This window comes from Schistocerca gregaria, chromosome 1, assembly GCF_023897955.1.
Source record: "Schistocerca gregaria isolate iqSchGreg1 chromosome 1, iqSchGreg1.2, whole genome shotgun sequence".
NCBI classification, from domain to species: domain Eukaryota; kingdom Metazoa; phylum Arthropoda; class Insecta; order Orthoptera; family Acrididae; genus Schistocerca; species Schistocerca gregaria.
In genome coordinates, this window is record NC_064920.1 from 341885931 (window position 1) to 341907117 (window position 21187).

The 21187-nt window shown below is 43.7% G+C and overlaps 1 protein-coding gene across 1 annotated transcript in view; it reads left to right on the forward strand.

The window, feature by feature from the left end:
* The first annotated feature begins 1732 nt into the window (after positions 1-1732).
* LOC126344479 (apolipoprotein D-like) overlaps positions 1733-21187 on the forward strand; it is a 49802-nt gene continuing 30347 nt past the window's right edge. Inside the window, exon 1 of the mRNA XM_050002022.1 lies at positions 1733-1960. The gene's annotated coding sequence lies outside the window, so the exon portion shown is untranslated. The remainder of the gene's footprint in view (positions 1961-21187) is intronic.

Here is a 21187-nt window from a genome sequence, read left to right on the forward strand (position 1 = left end):
AGTTCGACAAGATAACGGGCGTTGTCTGTGTTGATGTTTCTCCACGCATGTTTAGCGAGAAAGAGGTTTTTTTAGCAATTTATCTCACTGTACCTCGGGTTTCCGTAGTTGTGGAAACTATGGTCAAGGGCAAAACCAAAAGCGCAGTAGCAATTATCGAAGTAGTAAAAATGTCGCGTCTTTTCTCATTCACATATTACGAAGAAAGAGGTTAAGAAGAAAATGAATATACTACGCACACCATACAAGCGGGACCACAATAAAATAACAATATCGAAGCTCTCTGCTTCTTCCCTGGACGATGTGTACACTACGTTCCCACGCTGTGATGTTTTAATGAAAATTGTTTAGATTTTCAAATTGGTGCTGTATATCTTATCTCCCAGTTCCAAACATTGACTGGATCAGAGTCTTGTTTTCTGTCTTCTTTATACATAGTCTTCTTCTTCAGTAGCGCTACAGCCCTTGGTGAGCCTTGGCTTCTTCAACAATCTTCCTCCGCACTTCTCGGTTATTTGCTGCTCTTTTCCACCCTCGGACTCCCATATTAGTGATATCCATTATTACCTTGTCGATCCATCTTCTTCTAGGTCTCCCTTTTCGCCTAACTGAATGGGTCATACCTTTCATCATTTTCTTTGGAATTCTATCCTCTGCCATTCTCTCCGAGTGTCCTAGCCATCGAATTCGCTGTGATTTCGCAAATTTTACTATGTCCCTGCCTTGTATTAACTCTTGTAGTTCGGCATTGTAGCGTATTCTCCCGCCTTCTTCACCGGCCGCGGTGGTCTCGCGGTTCTAGGCGCACAGTCCGGAACCGCGCGACTGCTACGGTCGCAGGTTCGAATCCTGCCTCGGGCATGGATGTGTGTGATGTCCTTAGGTTAGTTAGGTTTAACTAGTTCTAAGTTCTAGGGGACTGGTGACCACAGATCTTAAGTCCCATAGTGCTCAGAGCTATTTCCAGCCTTCTTCCTCCCTTATTGGCCCATAGATTTTGCGTAGTATTTTCCGCTCATTGCTTCTTAGTGCATTTTATCGTGTTCTGGCAAGGCTATACCTCGGAGCCGTATGTGATGACTGGGCGGACTAGGGAATAACGTATTAGCAGTTTAGTTTTTCTTGTAACAAGGCTATTTTTGAAGAGCTGCATATTTGCAAAGTAAGCTCTGTCCAGTATATAGTGCTAAAGGGCAATGCAAGAAACGTTTTGTCTGCGTTGGTATCCATTCCCAATAGTGTCACTATACTTCGCTAGAACTATAGCTGATCAAAAATGAGGTCAAATTTGACAAACTTTTCAGGTACTTCTGGGCGTTTGTTGACAAAACCATGTGTAGAAAACAGCGCATTTGACAAACAAGTTTGATAGTTACCAGGTGCCTTAATTAGAGTTCAAATGTTCGAGGAACTCGTCGAGTAGTTCCGAAGAATGGAAAGTCGTGCGTGTTGATGGCCGTAATCTGAACAAATGTGGAACGCAGTTTTTGTGTGGTGTCATTATAACTAATGTAGCTAAAAGCTTGCATACGTATCACTCATCTGAAAGGGCGCACGTCACGGTGACAGGCAGGGTATTCCCGGAGGCGGCCGTGACCGCCGCGGAGGCGCCCCTGATACGGCAGAGGCGGATCTGCCCCCAGGGCGGTTAGGGTGGGGGGGGGGGGGAGGGAGGGGAGAAGGGCTGACCCAGAAAGCTGCGGCCGCGGCCGCTCACCCGCGCCGCCACGGCACTCCTCCGGAGACAGCACAACGGCGCCGCGCACCGCTGACGTCTTCCACGGATGTGACTGAACAGCTGCGCCACCCCGCCTCTGTCACCGGTACTGTGCGCGCCGCTGCTCGGGAGTACAGTTACGACGTCATAGAGCGCCGCATCTCCTTCCAGTTTGGAGCGACCGCCAGAACTAGCCTGCTGTGTGGCCGTTAGCTGCGACTTACTCCACTATACAGAAGCAAGGTAATGACGCCTTTTTAGGAATACACGCGAAGAGCTTGCTAATTTTCAGAATGAATTTTTCAGTCTGCAGAGGAATGTGCGCTGATAAGAAACATACTGGCAAGATTAAAATTACGTTGTCGTATTGCCAATAGACGTGTATTTTGGATAAATGGCAGCATCGCTGGTAAATACCTAAATCGTTTATCTTAAAGATCGATTTCGGGCACTGTGCGACCAGCTTCCGTATTAGAATTACAAAAGATTTTTAGCACTGAAGATGGTCGCACAGTGGCCGAAATCGATTTGTAAAATAAACGTTTTTAATCTTTACGACCGATGCTGCCATTATCGAATATATATTATCAAAGTTATGTGGCGGACCAGGACTCCAACATGGGACATTTGCTTTTCGCGTGTGAGTGCTCTACGAACTGATCTACCGCAGCACATCGCACAGCGGTGCTTCGACCAGTACCTTACCTCCTACTCTCTATATTTCTCAGAGGTTCTCCTGCGCAACTTGCAACATTAGCACTCCTGGAATGAAGGATATCGTAGAGACATACTGCTAGTCCTGCAAATTTCGCGGGAGAACGGCTTTGAACTTCGGAAGGTAGGAGGTGAGGTACTAGCGGAAGTTAAGCTGTGAGGACGGATCATGGATCGAGGGTAGCTCAGTTGGTAGAGCACTTAATCAAGAAAGGTAAAGGTCGCTGGTTCTAGTCCGGGTCCGGCACATGCTTTTAAGCTGCCAGGACATACCACTTTCTTAACTGTCGGCATGTTCTATTCCTCTTATCGGCATTGCGGTATTTTCAATGAGGCGAAAGGATAAAAGAACAGATTCATTCTCTTTTATCTCTGTTTGAAACGACGGAAACCTGTCTGCTACTTTTGGTTGATTTTTCATTAGTATTCCAGCATATTTTAAGACATTGTGAGAACAGGTTCGTATATTATTGCCCGATGTCACTTTAACAGACTTTTTCTCGTCATTGTCGTTGTTACTGTCTGAAGACTGGTTTTACGTAGCTCTCTTCGCTAGTATTTACTGTGCTAGCCTCTTCATCTCTACATAACTACTGAAACCTACTTAAATTTGAATCTGTTTACTGTATTCATACCTTGCTCTCCCTCCCCAATATACATTTCCCTCTCTTTCTTCCTTTACCACATCGATGATTCCTTGACGTCTCAAGATGTGTCCTGACATCCGATCCCTACGTTTAATCAAGTTGTGGCACAAATTTCTTTTTTCCTAGATCTTCTCATTAGTTATTCAGACTAAGTACATAATTTGTAACATTTTTCTGCAGGACCACATTTCATAACCTTTGTTCTTTTCGTGTCTGAACTGCTTATCGTCCAAATTTCATTTCAGTAAACGACCACACTCCATTTGAGAAAAGACTTCCTAACTCATAAATCTGTAGTCGATATTACTAAATTTCTCTTTTTCGGAAGTGCTTTTCTTGCTATTGCCACTCGGTGTGTTACACCCCACTAATTCGGCCATCATCAGTTATTTTGTTGCCCAAATAGCAAAACTCATCAGCTACTCGTTTGTATCTCATTCCCAAATCCAAAACCTTCGGCATAGTCTAATTTAATTCTAGTACATTCCAATTCTAATGTTTTATTTTTGTTGATGTACATCTTGTAACCTCTTTTCAGAACACAATCCGTTCCGTTCAGCTGCTCTTCTAAGCCCTTTACGCTCCGTCACAGAATTACAAAAATAATGGTTCAAGTGGCTCTGAGCACTATGGGACTTTCTGAGCTCATCAGTTCCCCCCCCCCCCCCCTCCCCTAGAACAGAATTACAATGTCATCGGCAAACCTCAGAGTTTTCATTTGTTCTCTCTGAACCTCAGCTCTCTCTACACATTTCTCCCTAGTTTCCTTACTACATGCCCAGCATGAAGATTAAATAACATCGGACATAGGCCATAACTCTGTCTCATTGTCTTCCGAAACATGGCTTCGCTTTCATGTCCTTCGACACTTATAAGGGCAGCTTGGTTACTGTTCAAGTTCCAAATAATCATTTTTTCCCTTTATTATAACTTTTTCTCCCTTAATTTTACCCTGCTAGCTTCAGAAGTTCATAGAATGTAATCGAGCACTGTCAAGAGCTTTCACTATATTTACTATGGCTATAAACGTAGATGTACCTTTTTAACCTCTCTCCTAAGGTAAGTCGTTACTTCAGTACTTCTTCATCGTTACTGTCGTCTCATTAGCTTGAAACGCAACGAACAGACATATACTTCGCGCCATCAACGTATTACACACTTTATGTGTGAGACGGTTGCTTTCCTGCACTCTGTGGTTTTGATGTAGTTAGTCTGTAGTGTTGCTCTACGTACACGATGTTATGGATCGACACTTGAGGATGGTTTCTTGTTTGATCAAAACTGGTCGTACAGTTATTGTGCACATCAAGACTATTCACAAATGTAATCAACACTGTAATAGATTACAATGCTATCGTTGATTTCAGACCTGGGCTCTTCTTCAGGTAAGACATACATGTCTTGTGCACCTTACGTATTTTTTTCTCATGAAGAGAAACTGTGCATCTTCTAAAACAATACCACAGCTATTCGTCTTATCAGCTTGCGGCCTGTTCAGTGTGCGAAGTAATAATGAATGCATTCGTTTCCTTTTATGTTTCTTTTAAACTCTGGAAACCAATGTCTTGTTTTCCCTTGAGATTTTAGCAACATTCCACGGTATTTTAAGGCACTATGTACCATATTTTGTTTTGTGGTTGGCAGGAGAGCCAACACCGTGCTACTAGAGGAGGCCGATTTAACTCATGCCGGCTGGCGTGAGGCCTGGAACAGGACAAGGAAATTAGAATTTAGAAACAACGGACGTAGCTGGTGGAATACTTAACTTTAATCCATTAATGATGAACGTCGCTCTTGACGGTAGACAGTTCACAATATCAATAGTAACTGATAATGGCGCCTCGCTAGGTCGTCGCAAATGACCTAGCTGAAGGCTATGCCAAACTATCTTCTCGGCAAATGAGAACATAAGTAGGCAGTGAACCATCGCTAGCAAAGTCGGCTGTACAACTGGAGCGAGTGCTAGGAAGTCTCTCTAGACCTGCCGTGTGGCGGCGCTCGGTCTGCAATCACTGATAGTGGCGACACGCGGGTCCGATGAATACTACCGGACCGCGGCCCATTTAAAGGCTACCACCTAGCAAGTGTGGTGTCTGGCGGTGACACCACATTTTGCATTTTGTTGCTAGATGCGATTTAACTACACCTTACCTCGTCGTCGCTGTCATGTAATTACTGCGTGATTCTGAAAAAATAGAAATAAATTCTGCAGTACGTCACAATTCAGTCTAATGAATGGTTCATTTCAGATCTGAGCTGAACTTCAAACGGGGCACACATTTCTTTGCAAATTACGTACTTTACGTGGAGAAAAATCATGAGTTCCCTAAAACAATACAGAAATCCTTAATTTTTCTATGTTTCAAGGAATCCTTTGAGATCTCTGACAGTATTACGAAACTTAAACACTTTTTCAGTTTCAGTCACGTACATTATCTAATATTTATTGTCATGACGCGTTTCGGCAGCATGCTATCATCGTCAGGTACGTGTTACAACTGACGTTTAAGTAACAGTAATAGTTGCAGCCGATGCATAAATAACAATAAGGCGTCTGATAATAGCGAAATGCTGCCGAAACGCAAGCTGTCAGGAAATATTGGAAAATAAACTTTACTAAGGCTGCGAAAATATTGTTTTATAGGTACAAAAAGCATTCCAAACTCCACAATGACTTGCGGACAGTCTCAGAAGGTAATTCTGAAAAAGAAATGTACGTCGCTGTCTGAAAATCGGTGCTGCGAAACTAAATACCAGTAAATTCAGGGTGGCAATTATTGAACTATATGAAATAAAATTGTCATAATTTCCGAATGGTTTGAGTTAGGACGTTCAAACTGCACGGTTGGCCGCGGGGTTTGATGGGAATTAGTAAGCACATTCACATTAGCGACGAAGCCCACTTTCATTCGGATGGGTTCGCCGAAAAGACAAATTGGCGCGATTGGGGGCTGACAATCCTCATTTCGCGATCGAGATGTCTCTTCACCCTCAACTGTGACTGTGTGGTGTGCAATGCCCAGTCACGGAATAATCGATGCGATATTTCTTGTTGGCACAGTGCCTACTGACTGTTACCTGAAGGTCTTGAGAGATGATTCCATCCCCATTATCCAAAGTGACCCTGATTCGGACAATAGTTCATGCGAGACGGAACTCAACCCCATCGAAGCAGGAGAGCATTTGCTGCATGGGAGGAGCCCTTTGGTGATCACATTCTGGCTCTGAGGTACCCAGAGGCCGTTGGCATGGGTCTCGATTGACCCCCATATTCTCCGGGTCTGAATAATGCGACTTCTTTTTGTGGAGCTGTATTAAAGACGAGGTGTACACTAATAACCCCAGAGCCACTAATGAGATGAAAACTCTCAAGTCATCGAAGGCATAGATGTTCCGACACTCCAGCGGGTCTTGTAGAATCTCGCTATTCGACTACGCCACATCATCGCCAATGATGGCAGGCTTATCGAATATGTCATAACCTAAATCTGAATATCAGTAGTGACGTTTACTTGTTGAATAAAGTATGTGCACGCCGTAGTTTGCAACTAATTTTTATTTTTTTCATGTAGTTCAATAATTGTCACCCTATAAGTAGTTTATTTAACAAAATTCCTGTTGATTGCCGTTTCATTGTTGTCATTATAATTGCCAAGAGCTGTGGAGTTCTCCAGTCATCGTGGATGTAACGCTTCAAAGAATACATTCCTTTTTCATCTCACGAACATCCACCACTTCCAACATACTGTTTTCCAAATGTTCAAATGTGTGTGAATTCCTAAGGGACCAAACTGCTAAGGTCATCAGTCCCTAGACTTACACACTACTTACACTAACTTAAACTAACTTATGCCTGGCACTAATTCGGCGTTCCAAAACAACCCACTGGGCAGGTCATTCCATTACTGGGATGTTATTGTCGTGTAACCACTCGGCCACAGGTGCTCCATCGTGTTGAAAGGTGCAATCGCCATCCCCGAATTGCTCTTCAACAGTGGGAAGGAATAAGGTGCTTAAGTCATCAATGTAGGCCTGTGCTGTGATAGTGCCACGCAAAACAACAAAGGGTGGAAGCCCCATCCATGAAAAACACGATCACGCCATAGCACTACAGCCTCCGAATGTAGCTGATGGCACTACACCCACGCCCAAGGGAAGACTCCGACGGACGGGGCTGTGGCAACAAGAAGAACTCTGTGTGTCATCTGACCACTGGTGGTCTTATTGTTGCCACGGAAGGTACACAATCCACTTAAGTGTGACCCACTGCATACGATTCCGTTCACAGCATATGAAAACGGTTGTGGATGGCACATTATGCTTGGGGCCTGAAAATGACAACATTTGGTATCGAAACTGGTAACATGTATTGAAAAGAAAAAAAACTACGAAGATTCAAATACAGCAGCTGGTTTTGTTATCATTATTCAAGTAATTCGTATCCGGCAGCAGTCCCACTTACCTTGATGGTTTACCAGGGACTCAATGGAAAGTGGTTGAAGAATGCTGAAACCGCGAATAAGGGGCATGGTGTCGGACGTCCACACATAGTCACAGAACGTGGAACTCCCCCGAGCTGCATGTTGCTCGCAATGTAAAGTAGGATAGGCAGCGTTCTGGAGCAGAGTGGTAGAATATGGACTTAGAGTACAAAGCTAGTTGAGGCACGAGTGTTTTGGAGCACACCGTTCAGGGAATATTCTGAACGTGTGGCTCCACATTAGAAGACACCTATTTGTTCGCATGTTAATTACGTTTGGGTGAGCACCGAATTACCGAGGTCGTTCCTTGAATAATTAGAAACGCGAGGTGTGAATGGATGAATCCAATCTTGTTGCGCCAGGTTGATGGTGCGGAAACACCGTTATCCAGGCGAACGGATGTTTGAAACATGCAAACCGGCTTGGGCAGTATTATGCTATTGTGTACTCTCATCTGGACTGCCACGGGATCGCTACTGGAAATCGAAATGCTATGATAGGTGCAGACTACGTGAACATTATTGTGGCTCTTCTGCATACCTTCATGCCTGGTGCCTTCTCTGGCGTCACAAGGCCAGAATCGTACGACAGTTGTTTGAGCAGGGTGACAGTGACCTCGCTTGGATATCTTGGCAAAAAATTCGCTGATTTGAACTCGACGGAAACCATTTGGAAAATGACTGATCGCTAGCTCCATGTCCACGGACTACCAACCTATGATTCATTGTATGACAAAGAACAATCGGCAAAAAAACAAAACAAAAACAAAAAAAACTAAGAGTGCTACTCAGGTTCTCTTCTGAATCCTTTACGTAGCTCAGTTACGGCAGAGGAACTGTAACACTTCCTGGGGGAACGCCACGTATTGCTTCTGCTTTACTCAATGACTTTCCGTCAGTTACTGCAAATTGTAGCCTGTCTGAGAGGAAATTGCAAATCCCTTTGGCAACAGAACTCTTAAGCCGCTAGAAAAGAGAAGCTCAAACTTAACTGAATCCACCCAGACAAGCGAAAACATTTTTTCCTGTTTTTTTTTTTTTTTTTTTTTTTTTTTTTTTTTTTTTTTTTTTAAGAAAGAAAGGAAAGAAAGAGCAGCCTTAACTGCAGATAAATGATGAGTATTCATTGGTTTCGAAATCCGGATTTTATGTATCGAATTACTAAAATAACTTTTGATGTGACAAATTCAGTCAGTGGAATGCCATCTGTCCATGCATTCATCGAATATGCTGGCATCGAAACAGAAGGTGATAAAATCATGAATTCAGCAGCTACTTTCGAACGTCGAACAGATACGACCTTATATACTGAAGTGAAAACTGAGGACGAAACCGAATCTGCTCTGGCCACTCGGAAGAAGAAAGGCGCTGGATGTGACGGAATATATGCTAGATTCTGCAGAGAATATGAGAAAGAATTGACCCCACTTCTGGGAAGCTTATCGCAAGCTGCTGGTGCAAGGAAGAGCACCCCCAGTGACTGACAATGTCGCAGGAGAGATGCGCAGAACTGTATCCTTACGTGACTGATACGTATACATTGTAGAACTATGGAACAAATTTTGGTGTCACAAATGATGTCTCTTGAGCGGACCGAGGAACTTCTCTGTAAGAAACAATAGCGTTTCAGGAAGCACTAGTGGTCCAAAATCCAACTTTCTCTGAACGTTCGTGAGATCCGGAAGCTTGCAGATTACGAGGCTCAGGTACACTATGTGATCAAAAGTATCCGGACACCTGGCTGAAAATGGCGCCCTCCATCGGTAATGCTGGAATCCAATACGCTGTTGGCCCATCCTTAGCCTTGATGACACATTCCACTCTCGTAGGCATACGTTCAGTCAGGTGCTGGAATGTTTCTTGGGGAATGGCAGCTGTTCTTAAAAGAGTGTTGCACTGAGGAGAGGTATCGATATCTGTCGGTGAGGCCTGGCACTAATTCGACGTTCCAAAACAACCCACTGGATTCGAATGAGGACTCTGGACAGGTCATTCCATTATTGGGATGTTATTGTCGTGTAACCACTCGACCACAGGCCGTGTTATGAACAGGTGCTCCATCGTGTTGAAAGGTGCAATCGCCATCCCCGAATTGCTCTTCAACAGTGGGAAGGAATAAGGTGCTTAAGTCATCAATGTAGGCCTGTGCTGTGATAGTGCGACGCAAAACAACAAAGGGTGGAAGCTCCATCCATGAAAAACACGATCACGCCATAGCACTACAGCCTCCGAATTTAGCTGATGGCACTACACACGCTAGCAGATTACGTTCACCGGGTATTCGCCATACCCACGCCTTGCCATCGGATCGCCACATAGTGTACCGTGATTCGTCACTCCACATAAAGTTTTTCCGCTATTCAGTCGTTCAGTGCTAACGCTCCTTACACCAAGCGAGGAGTCGTTTGTCCTTTACTGGCGTAATATGTTGCTTATGAGAAGCTGCTCGACCATGAAATCCAAGTTTTCTCACCTCCCTCCTAACTATCATAGCACTTGCAGTGTACTCTGATGCAGTTGCCGGCTGGAATGGCCGTGCGGTTCTAGGCGCTACAGTCTGGAGCCGAGCGACCGCTACGGTCGCAGGTTCGAATCCTGCCCCGGGCATGGATGTGTGTGATATCCTTAGGTTAGTTAGATTTAACTAGTTCTAAGTTCTAGGCGACTGATGACCTCAGCAGCTAAGTCGCATAGCTCAGAGCCATTTGAACCATTTTTTTTTTCTGATGCAGTCTGGAATTCCTGTGTGCTGGTTTGGATAGATGTCTGCTTATTACACATTACGACCCTTTTAAACTGTCGGCGGTCTCTGTCAGTCAACAGACGAATTGAACCTGTTCGTTTTTGTGCTATACGTGTCTCTTCTCGTATTCACTTCACTCTCATATCGGAAACAGTGGACCTAGGGAAATTTAGGAGTTGGGCAATCTCGCGTATAGACGTATGACACAAGTGACACCCAATCACCTGACCACGTTCCAAATCTGTGAGTTCCGCGGAGCGCTCCGTTCTGCTCTCTCACGATGTCTAATGACTACTGAGATCGCTGATATGAAATACCTGGCAGTAGATGGCAGCACAAAGCACCAAATATGAAAAACGTATGTTTTTGTGGATGTCCGGATACTTTCGATCTCATAGTGTATATGCCATGTCTTCTCATTTACAGGTAGCCTTTGACAAAGGCCTGTACCTATCTGTTTCCTAGTACCCATGTCGTCTTAAAGGATCCGTCATTTCATGATATGACAACTCTGTTTTAGCTTCATGGCCAGATACGATTTCCGTCGCCACAGCCGTGAATTGTCCTAACGGAAAGAAACCGATTGCGCGAACTTGCATATGAACTATATATGCTCTATTCTGTGTTATCGTATGTTATCTGTTTGCACAGCGTATTCTGCTGGACATCAAAACTGTGATGATGGGTATGCGGATGGATGGTTTGTTTGTAGGTGGTTTGGCGCTGTACAAAATTGCTTCCTTCAGCTGCAGTTACAGTTCTAACCTGATTGGGCATCGAGTCATGCTTGTAGTGGATGACAGGTTAAAGTTTATCAATATCTGAGATTGCAGGGTGGTGGAGTGTCTGACTGTCGGAAACCTATGATCAGATGTTTTCAACTGGTGAGGGATCTAATGAACTCGCTAGCGAGGAAACAGTCGAATATCCTCCGTGTCGGGCTCGACACGACAACACGGACGACCTGTCTCGCCTTATCTTGTTGAAACATCAATCTTGGAGATTTAGAAGAAAGGGATTCGTAATTTCCTCTCAGACAGGCCACAGTTTTCAGTAACCGACGGAAAGTCATTGAGTAAAGCAGAAGCAATATCTGGCGTTCTCCCTGGAGGTGTTATAGTTGCTCTGCCCCACCTGAGCTACATAAGGGATTCAGGAGGCAATCTGAGTAGCAGTCTTAGTTTTTTTTGCAGATGGTGCTGTCATTTACAGTCTATAAAGTCATCGTACGATTGAAACAAATTGCAAAACAATTAGATAAAATATCTGTATGATGAGAAAAGTGGTAACTGCCTCTAAATAATGGAAAGTGGGAAGTCGTCCTCATGAGCACCAAAAGGAATCTGTCAATCTCTGGTTACACGATCAGTCAAACACATATAAAGGGTGTAAATTCAGATAAATAGTTAGGGATTACAATTACGATTAAGTTTAGTTGGAACGATCACGAGAATAATGTCGGGAGTGCAGCAAACCAAAATCTACTATTTATTGGCAGAACACTGAGAAATGGAACACGTCTCCTAAAGAGGCTGTGCACACTTCGCCTGTGCCTCCTCTTCTGGAGTCTTGCTGTGCGGTGTGGGAGCTACATTAGATAGGATGGACGGAGACCATCGAAGAAGTTCAAAGAAGGGCAGCTCATTTTGTACTATCGCGAAATAGGGGAGAGAGCTCTACGAGTATGATACGCGAATTGAAGGTGATAATCCTCAAAACAAAGGCGGCTTTCATCGCGGCAGGCTCTTCTCATGAACTTTATGTCGCCAAGTTTTTCTTCAGAGTGCGAAAATATTTTGTTGCGGCCACCTCTATAGGAAGGAATGATCTCCATAATAAAATAAGAGAGATCAGAGCTCGCGCGGGAAGATTTCAGTTTTCGTTTTTCCCGGGCGTTGTTCGAGAGTGGAACGATAGAGAAATAGCTCAAGGTGGTACGATGAACCTTCTGCGAGACACTAAATTGTGAATTGTGGAGTAATGGTGTGGATGTACACATAGATATAGATAGGGAATTAACCTTAACATGTCAAGAATGATGGTGTCTAAATTATTAGCTTTGGAAACCAGAGATGTTTACGTTGCGTACCCAACGGCATCTCGCCAAACGCTGGGCCCATTTGACGGTGACAAATGCCATCTCGCAACGCTCATTCTACTCGGCCGCTTCCACAAGTACATGGGAACGCTGTATGCACAGCCACGACTCATCTGGAAAGACGGCGTGGCGCCTCTCTACTGTCCACTGCTGTCGTTGGACGTATCATCGTCGCCGCGCCTCTCTCTGCTGCTGCCTCAAGAGAAGCCGAGAGTCCGTGTAGCTCCAGACATACTCTCAATGTCCATGTCGATATTTTTTTCCTGTAATAAAACCCCCATATCCCCTAAGTAAGTGATATGGCTGTACAACCAACATGGCCGGGCAAGATGTATGTCTGCCCCTCGTGCGCTAGTCGCGTGCGTCCGTTGAGTTTCTGCATTCCGTCCAGTACGGCCCTCTTGGCCCCATCGATTCTATACTTGAATGATCCCGAAAATTGCAAGCAACAACATCGCGGAGCGATAAACCGCTATCTCGGTAAGTCATGATCCTGCCACAGTCGAATTCTGACTTGTGTGGTAGACGTTCCTGAATCGACCTTCTCACAAACACACACATTCAAATATCATATCTAAATGAGAAATCCGCTGTATGCGTAAACCCAATCTACTTCGTATGCTTGGGATGAAATACTGGAATAATCAACATTTGCATATCTAAGCATATGGTACAGTTCAAGCCAATTTGGTTGCAATTTCTTTTTTTTTTTCTTTGAATCATTAGGCTTCTGACTGGTTTGACGCGGCCCGCCACGAATTCCTCTTCCATGCCAGCCCTGAGAGTAGCACTTTCAATCCTCGTCCTCATTTATCTGCAGGATATATTTCAGTCTCTGTCGTTCTATACAGTTTTTACGCTCTACAGCTCCCTCTAGTACGATGGAAGTTATTCCCTGATGTCTTAACAGATGCCCTATCATACTGTCTCTCCTTCTTGTCAGTGTTTCCCTTATATTCCATTCCTCACCTATTCTGCGGAGCACCTCGTCATTCCCTACCTTAACAGTGCACTTAAGTTTCAATATTCTAACTTTGCACCACCTCTCAAATACTTCGATTCTCTCCGGTTTTCCCAAAGTCCGTGTGTCACTAACATGCAGTGATGTACTCCAAACGTACATTCTCAGGAATTTCTTCCTCAAATAGAGGCCTATGTTTGTTACTAGTAGACTTCTCTTGGCCAGGAATGCTTTTTTGGTCTATGCTAGTCTGCTTTTAAGTCCTCTTTATTCCGTCTACCATAGATTATTTTGCTGCCTAGATAGCAGAATTCCTTAACTTCATTTGCTTCGCGATCACCAATCCTGATGTTAAGTCTCTCACTGGTCTCATCTCTACTACTTCCCATTACTATTGCCTTTCTTCGATTTACTCTCAGTCCATATACTGTACTCATCAGGCTGTTAATTACATTCAGCGGGTCCAGTAAGTCTTCTTCATTTTCACTACTGAGTATGGCACTCTCCCCAGTGAGTCTTATCACTGATATCCTTTCACCTTGAGTTTTAGATCCTTTCACCTTGAGTTTTAGTTCTATTCTTGACACTTTCTTCTATTTCCGTCATTGCTGCTTCTGTGTATAGGTTGAACAGTGAGGCGAAAGAGCACATCCCTGTCTTACACCCTCTTTAATACTAGCACTTCGTTCTTGGTCTTTCACTACTATTTGTCTTAATTGTCCATTGGTCAGAGTAGGTTAGTGCTAAGGAAGGAAGATAAGAAAATTGGGGTTGAATGTGTCGTTGACATCGAGTAACGTCTTGTGGATGAGGAAGGAACCATCTGGGCATTTCCCTGGAGCGATTTAAGGAAACCGTGATAAACCTAAATCTCGATGGCCGGACTCGGATTTGAACCATCGTCCTCCCGAATGCGAGTACATTGTTCCAACCACTGTACAAACTCGCTCTGCGGGCTAGCGCGTACAGTATACTGTTCAGTGGTGATAGAAATTTGTGAAGGTTTTTCCGTTCTGACACGAACGAAGTCTGACATTGTACAATTTTACAAACATAATCTGTTTTCCGGAATTAATGTCCACCGATAGCCACAGCCATCAGGAGCGGATACATGAAGTGCTCGGTTAGTGTGGTTCCAAAATATTAATGTCCTATCTGTCCGTCTGGTCCTTCAAATGTCCCCTTGGTCGATTTTTGAGTGAGGCAATTCTAACAATATTTTATCGGTCTCCGAGACCGGATTCATTCCGCATATGAGGCGTGCTGTACACCACTATTCGAAACAGTTAACAGCAACTGAAGGAAGCGTAATAAAACATAAACATTACCTTTGTAGTTACCTGAATGAAGACGATTAGGTAACGACGCAGTTAGCACGAAATAATGACCAATTTTCTACTCCTCGAGTGTAACCTGTCCCTCCAGGTTGCAAGGAACTGCACTTTCCAACACTGATTCCGTGAGCGGCTGCACGCAAACAGTTTCTCCAAACATTTTTCTTCCCATTCCGTTGTTATGCTCCTACACAGTTTCGGACGATAACGGACGCTCTACTTCGCACACAGCAGTGACGACTGCTCAAAGCGGATGTTTATGACGAACACAATAAAAATATCTCCTGCCAGACTTTCTCTGACAATTCTCGACGCACACCAGTACAATGGTAACAGCAGGACTGTGTGAACCGAAAACAGCAGTTTCCCATTCTCGAAGATCTTTGGCTGAGACGCAATATATCAACAGAATCATGCGGCTCATTCATTCATTTATTTAGGTTTTCATTCCATCCGTGTGCTATTTGAAGCGGAAACTAGTATTGTCTTCATAGTGAAGCCTGATACCAGGACGTCTGTAGTAATCTTTCGAAAAGAGATGCTTGCTTGAATACCGTATTGCCGAAGAGTAAGCAATAGAAAAGGTACCTTCATACAAAATATCACATGTCGGAAAATAATGAAAGCTGGTTGAGACAAGTCGCCAACTCAGTAGTGATTGTGGCCTACCTAAGTCAGGCAAGGATGGGAACCAACCCCTTCATCTCTGAGTAGCACTTGCACTCAAAGTAATGAGTTATTCGTTGTATATATTTTAATCTCTGTCTTCCTCTGCCTTTCTCGCTCTCTACAACTCTCTGTATAGTACCAAGGAAGTTGTTCCCTGACGTCTTAATGCATGTGCGATCACCCTGTTTGTTTTACTTGTCAGTTTCTATGTATGGTCATTTGCTCACCGATTCTGTTGAGACCCTACTCATTTCTTATCTTATCACTCCACCTAATTTTCAACTCTCGTCTGTAGTATCACATCTCAAATGCTTCGATTTCCACAGTCCATGATTCACAACCACACGATATTCAGCTGCAAACGCACAGTCTCACAATGTTGTACATCAAATTAAGGTCGATGTTAGATACTAGTAAACTTCTTTTGGCCAGGAACATTCATTTTTTCCGGCGCTAGTGTTCTGTATGCGCTCCTTAGACCGTCCGTAGCAGAACTCATTCCCTTCATCTATTTCATGGTCACAATTTTTCATATTAAGAGTGTCGCTAATCTTATTTCTGCTACTTCTCATTAATTTCGTCTTTCTTCGGTTAACAGTCCGTATTACGTTTCCATTAGCCTGTTTGATCTATTCAATAACTCCTTCATTTCTTCTTAACTTTCACCAGGAACAGCAACGTGGTCAGTGAATCTGATCATTGATGCCATATCGCCTTGAATTCTAATCCCACTTTTGAAACTTGCTTTGTTTCCGTCATTGCTTCTTCGCTGTACAGATTGAACAGTAGGGGTGAATGATTGCATCACTGTCTTACCCATTTCTAAATCCTAGCAATTCGTTCTTGGTCTTCCACTTTTTTAAATTTTATTTCTATTTTTTTCTGTATAGAGCTATTTAAATTATCATTGTCCCAACACTCAACTGTGTTGAATCACAAAGCTCCCAAATACTTCTGCAGCACTGTGTTCGACATATAGAGTGTGAGAAAACCATAGATTCAAAATCTGAAGCATTACAGTGCAGGCCCAGCGATATGTTAGGTCCCCGGAAAGCGTAGACAACAACGAGATCGAAGTAAGTTCTAGACCAGACACTGGCTCTACCTTGTGACAGTAAAATGCTTTGCTTGTTAACGGTGCACCAGGACTCTCTGAGTGAACGCACTAGTCTCTCTGTTGGAGATATTTTCTTTGTTTCAATGAAGACCGAGTCAATTCAAATTTCTCCTTCAACGTATCGTTATGCAGTAGGGCCTACATCTCATAGGCATGGGGAACAACATTTAGTTCAGCCCTTCGTTTGTGTTTTGTAGTTTCTATTCTTCGCTGGTCATATTTCCTTTTTCTCAAGTTACTGAATACGTCCGCACCGGCTCACCATGAGTTTTGGCAGTGAATTTTTCGCATGCTCGTTGCAACACACACGGAACTAGAACTATTTCATCCACATCTCATTTATAATCCTTTCAATTCTTTCAAAGATTATGAAGCTGACTGCCACACTTATTAATGCAGCTTTACACATGTAGAACAAAATTTACATAAAGGTGAGTTGGTGATGTTCTACATCTACATCTACATCCGTACTCCGCAAGCCACCTGACGGTGTGTGGCGGAGGGTACCCTGAGTATCTCTATCGGTTCTCCCTTCTATTCCAGTCTCGTATTGTACGTGGAAAGAAGGATTGTCGGTATGCTTCTGTGTGGGCTCTAATCTCTCTGATTTTATCCTCATGGTCTCTTCGCGAGATATACGTAGGAGGGAGCAATATACTGCTTGACTCTTCGGTGAAGGTATGTTCTCGAAACTTCAACAAAAGCCCGTACCGAGCTACTGAGCGTCTCTCCTGCAGAGTCTTCCACTGGAGTTTATCTATCATCTCCGTAACGCTTTCGCAATTACTAAATGATCCTGTAACGAAGCGCGCTGCTCTCCGTTGGATCTTCTCTATCTCTTCTATCAACCCTACCTGGTGCGGATCCCACACTGCTGAGCAGTATTCAAGCATTGGGCGAACAAGCGTACTGTAACCTACTTCCTTTGTTGTCGGATTGCATTTCCTTAGGATTCTTCCAATGAATCTCAGTCTGGCATCTGCTTTACCGACGATCAACTTTATATGATCATTCCATTTTAAATCACTCCTAATGCGTACTCCCAGATAATTTATGGAATTAACTGCTTCCAGTTGCTGACCTGCTATTTTGTAGCTAAATGATAAGGGACCTATCTTTCTATGTATTCGCATCACATTACACTTGTCTACATTGAGATTCAATTGCCATTCCGTGCACCATGCGTCAATTCGCTGCAGATCCTCCTGCATTTCAGTACAATTTTCCATTGTTGCAACCTCTCGATACACCACAGCATCATCTGCAAAAAGCCTCAGTGAACTTCCGATGTCATCCACCAGGTCATTTATGTATATTGTGAATAGCAACGGTCCTATGACACTCCCCTGCGGCACACCTGAAATCACTCTTACTTCGGAAGACTTCTCTCCATTGAGAATGACATGCTGCGTTCTGTTATCTAAGAACTCCTCTATCCAATCACACAATTGATCTGATAGTCCGTATGCTCTTACTTTGTTCATTAAACGACTGTGGGGAACTGTGTCAAACGCCTTGCGGAAGTCAAGAAACACGGCATCTACCTGTGAACCCGTGTCTAAGGCCCTCTGAGTCTCGTGGACGAATAGCGCGAGCTGGGTTTCACACGACCGTCTTTTTCGAAACCCATGCTGATTCCTACAGAGTAGATTTCTAGTCTCCAGAAAAGACATTATACTCGAACATAATACGTGTTCCAAAATTCTACAACTGATCGACGTTAGAGATATAGGTCTATAGTTCTGCACATCTGTTCACTGTTAGTGGGCTCTGCTACCGACGAGATACTTCTGCTGTAAAGCAACAAGATAGATGCTAATATCGTCCGTTAGGCTGAATAGAAGACGGCTTGTTCTGTCCGTATTCTTTTACAGTTTCCAAATTCTTGCAGTGAGAATGTTTTTATGTACTATAAATTTGTAAATTCGTTTCCACGTGATCTAACCAATACATTTTGAGCGTTGATAACAATGATTTGGGTTAGTAATTCTTTACCATGTCATCTTCCATTGTATCATTGTATGAACAGTCAAGGTTCATTACAGAAGTGACTTAATATATAGGTGGTGGACACATACATCGAAACATTGCAAACAGAGCGCTTCACCAGACATGGTGCCATTTACTTGAATGTCTGCATGAACGGACTTTGATGACGATACCAGCCATTCGAAATTAACTCGAAATAAATTAGCTGAATGCGAATAACTTCGCCTCAGAGATGTTAGGTGCAAACGTACTGTGAGATGGATCTGATCAGCAACAGTGGTACATAATCCTTCGCAAAAATGCGACCTTGCAAAGTAACCATATGGCTCCTGGAATTCCGTGATATGGTTACCCAAATCATCACCGTACACCCGCCAAATTTCACTACTGGGACGTAAACGCCTCCAGAAGTTGGACACGGTGTAAAACAAGACTCGTCTGAGCAAAGTGCATTCTTCCGCTGCGTCACAGTCCACGTTTTATAGCTTCGGCACCACGTTTTCATGTTACGGGCATTTGCATCACTGATGAGCTGTTTTGGAATTCCAGGTCGCCGGACAGTTCCCTGCTTCTGTAGCTGCCTTCGTGTTGTTTTGGTGCTGACTCGCTTCGCGAGTGACATCCCTTTCTGCAGCTGTCGCCCTGGTATTTTTTTGTCACACTCCTCTTCAATGGCGGTCTGTCACGACCACTCAAAGCACACCCTCGTCCGCGCTGTGATTAAGCGGACGAGGTTTTTCCGCTTTCCTTGTGTAAGTGCCCCCTGAAACACCAAACATTTCGGCTCCCTAGGTTACGGAAGCATCCACCACACGAACATCAACGATTTGCACACGTTCGATTTCACTTAGCTCCGACATAATACACTTACAACCACACAGAACACAGTTCTGACGACTGACAGTTGCAAGGTATTGGAATCATTATCCAAGTGCCGTCAGTGGTGGAATACAACAGATCAACTTGCAGGCTTAACTATCACCTGCATTTGTGTTCAAGTATGCAGTTATCGTAGAGTTTCCATTTCTGTGTCCAAGTTCACGTGAAGCAACATGTCATTAATTTTGTGACGATTTCATAGTATACACTAGAACTTGACAACATACGATATTAAAATCTTGCTGTGGGAATGTGGATTGTAGAAGAAATTGATTGATCCTGCTTTATAAAGTGTGCATCATTCAAGGAACTGTTCAATTCTAAATTATAACCTACTTACAAAAAGCGGATATTAAACGTCTTTGTGACCTTGGTGCTATTTGTAGCCTGCTAAAGAAAAGAAGTTATAACTGTAGATATGCTGAACTTTGTGGCAAAGGAAAACTTTTTCTATCGTAAAATGTCAGTCATCCATAGACGCAGAATTCGCCGGCCACTGTTGCCAAGCGGTTCTAGGCGCTTCTGTCCGGAACCGGGCTGCAGCTACGGTGGCAGGTTCGAATCCTGGCTCGGGCATGGATGTGTGTGGTGTCCTTAGGTTAGTTAGGTTTAGGCAGTTCTAAGTCTAGGAGACTGATGATCTCACATGCTAAGTCCCATAGTGCTTAGAACCATTTGTTATAGAAGTAATTTTGAGTGAAAGTGTAATATGGTAATTATTAGATTATACAGAGAGATTACTTGATGATGTTACAAACGATCAGGCATAATGAGGAAAGGTAAGTTCATCAATCTGAGGTAAGGGACCCCAGGACGGAAACGACCGAATTGAAAGGTATAAGCGAAAATCTACTCAAGTTCGGCCTCAGCATCGCACAGCGCTCAAACTAAGGTCGCCAACTTCCGAAACCTGAAAGTGGTATACAGAATACCTGCCGAATACTCCCCAGTATCCTCAGAAAAATTCCCTTGTTGACGAACTAGCAATGGTTCAAAGTGTTCAAATGTGTGTGAAATCTTATGAGACTTAACTGCTAAGTTCTCAGTCCCTAACCTTATACACTACTTAACCCAAATTATCCTAAGGACAAACACACACACCCATGCCCAAGGGAGGACGAAGAACCTCTGCCGGGATCAGCTGCACACTCCATGACTGCAGCGCCTTAGACCGCTCCGCTAATCCCGCGCGGCAACTAGCAATGGCTCACGTAACTTGGTGTGAGATGGTCCAAAACCCCCAAGTCTACTGCATAGTAATAACAAATTCTATTTGTCTGCACAAGTTTCATAAGCTACCCAATGGCAACAGTTGTTTAAAATGGCGTCTCCAGCGTCAAAGCCGGCATGAGTTTGTCGGACAAAGTTCTGTCGTACCCGTTCTAATATGCTCGGTGTGGTCAGGACATTATCGCAGATAGCACTAATTCTTGTCAGGAGACGCTATTGAGTCTTGACAGGAGTTCCGTACACAAGAATTTTTACGTGACCCTAGAAGAAGAAATCAAGTGAGAGTTGGATGTGCTGGCCACTAAACAGGACATGCTCTGTGTATTCACTTCGCAGAGAATGTCTGATCTAGGTGTTAACGAATCCTCAGTTGAAAGTGAGGTGGGGGTCCATCATGTTGGAACCACATCCTCTGACGTAAAACTACTGGGATATTTTTCAGGAACAATAGTACTAGTACACGTATCCCACTGTCAGAGCTACCGCAATGATTTTCGCATATAACTTTCGACTCGGCCGCTTTCAGTCCAGGAATCAGATTGAGAGATTTCTGCATCATCCGTGAAAGTTTGTAACATCATCACGGAATCAAACTGTGTCTGTGTCTTA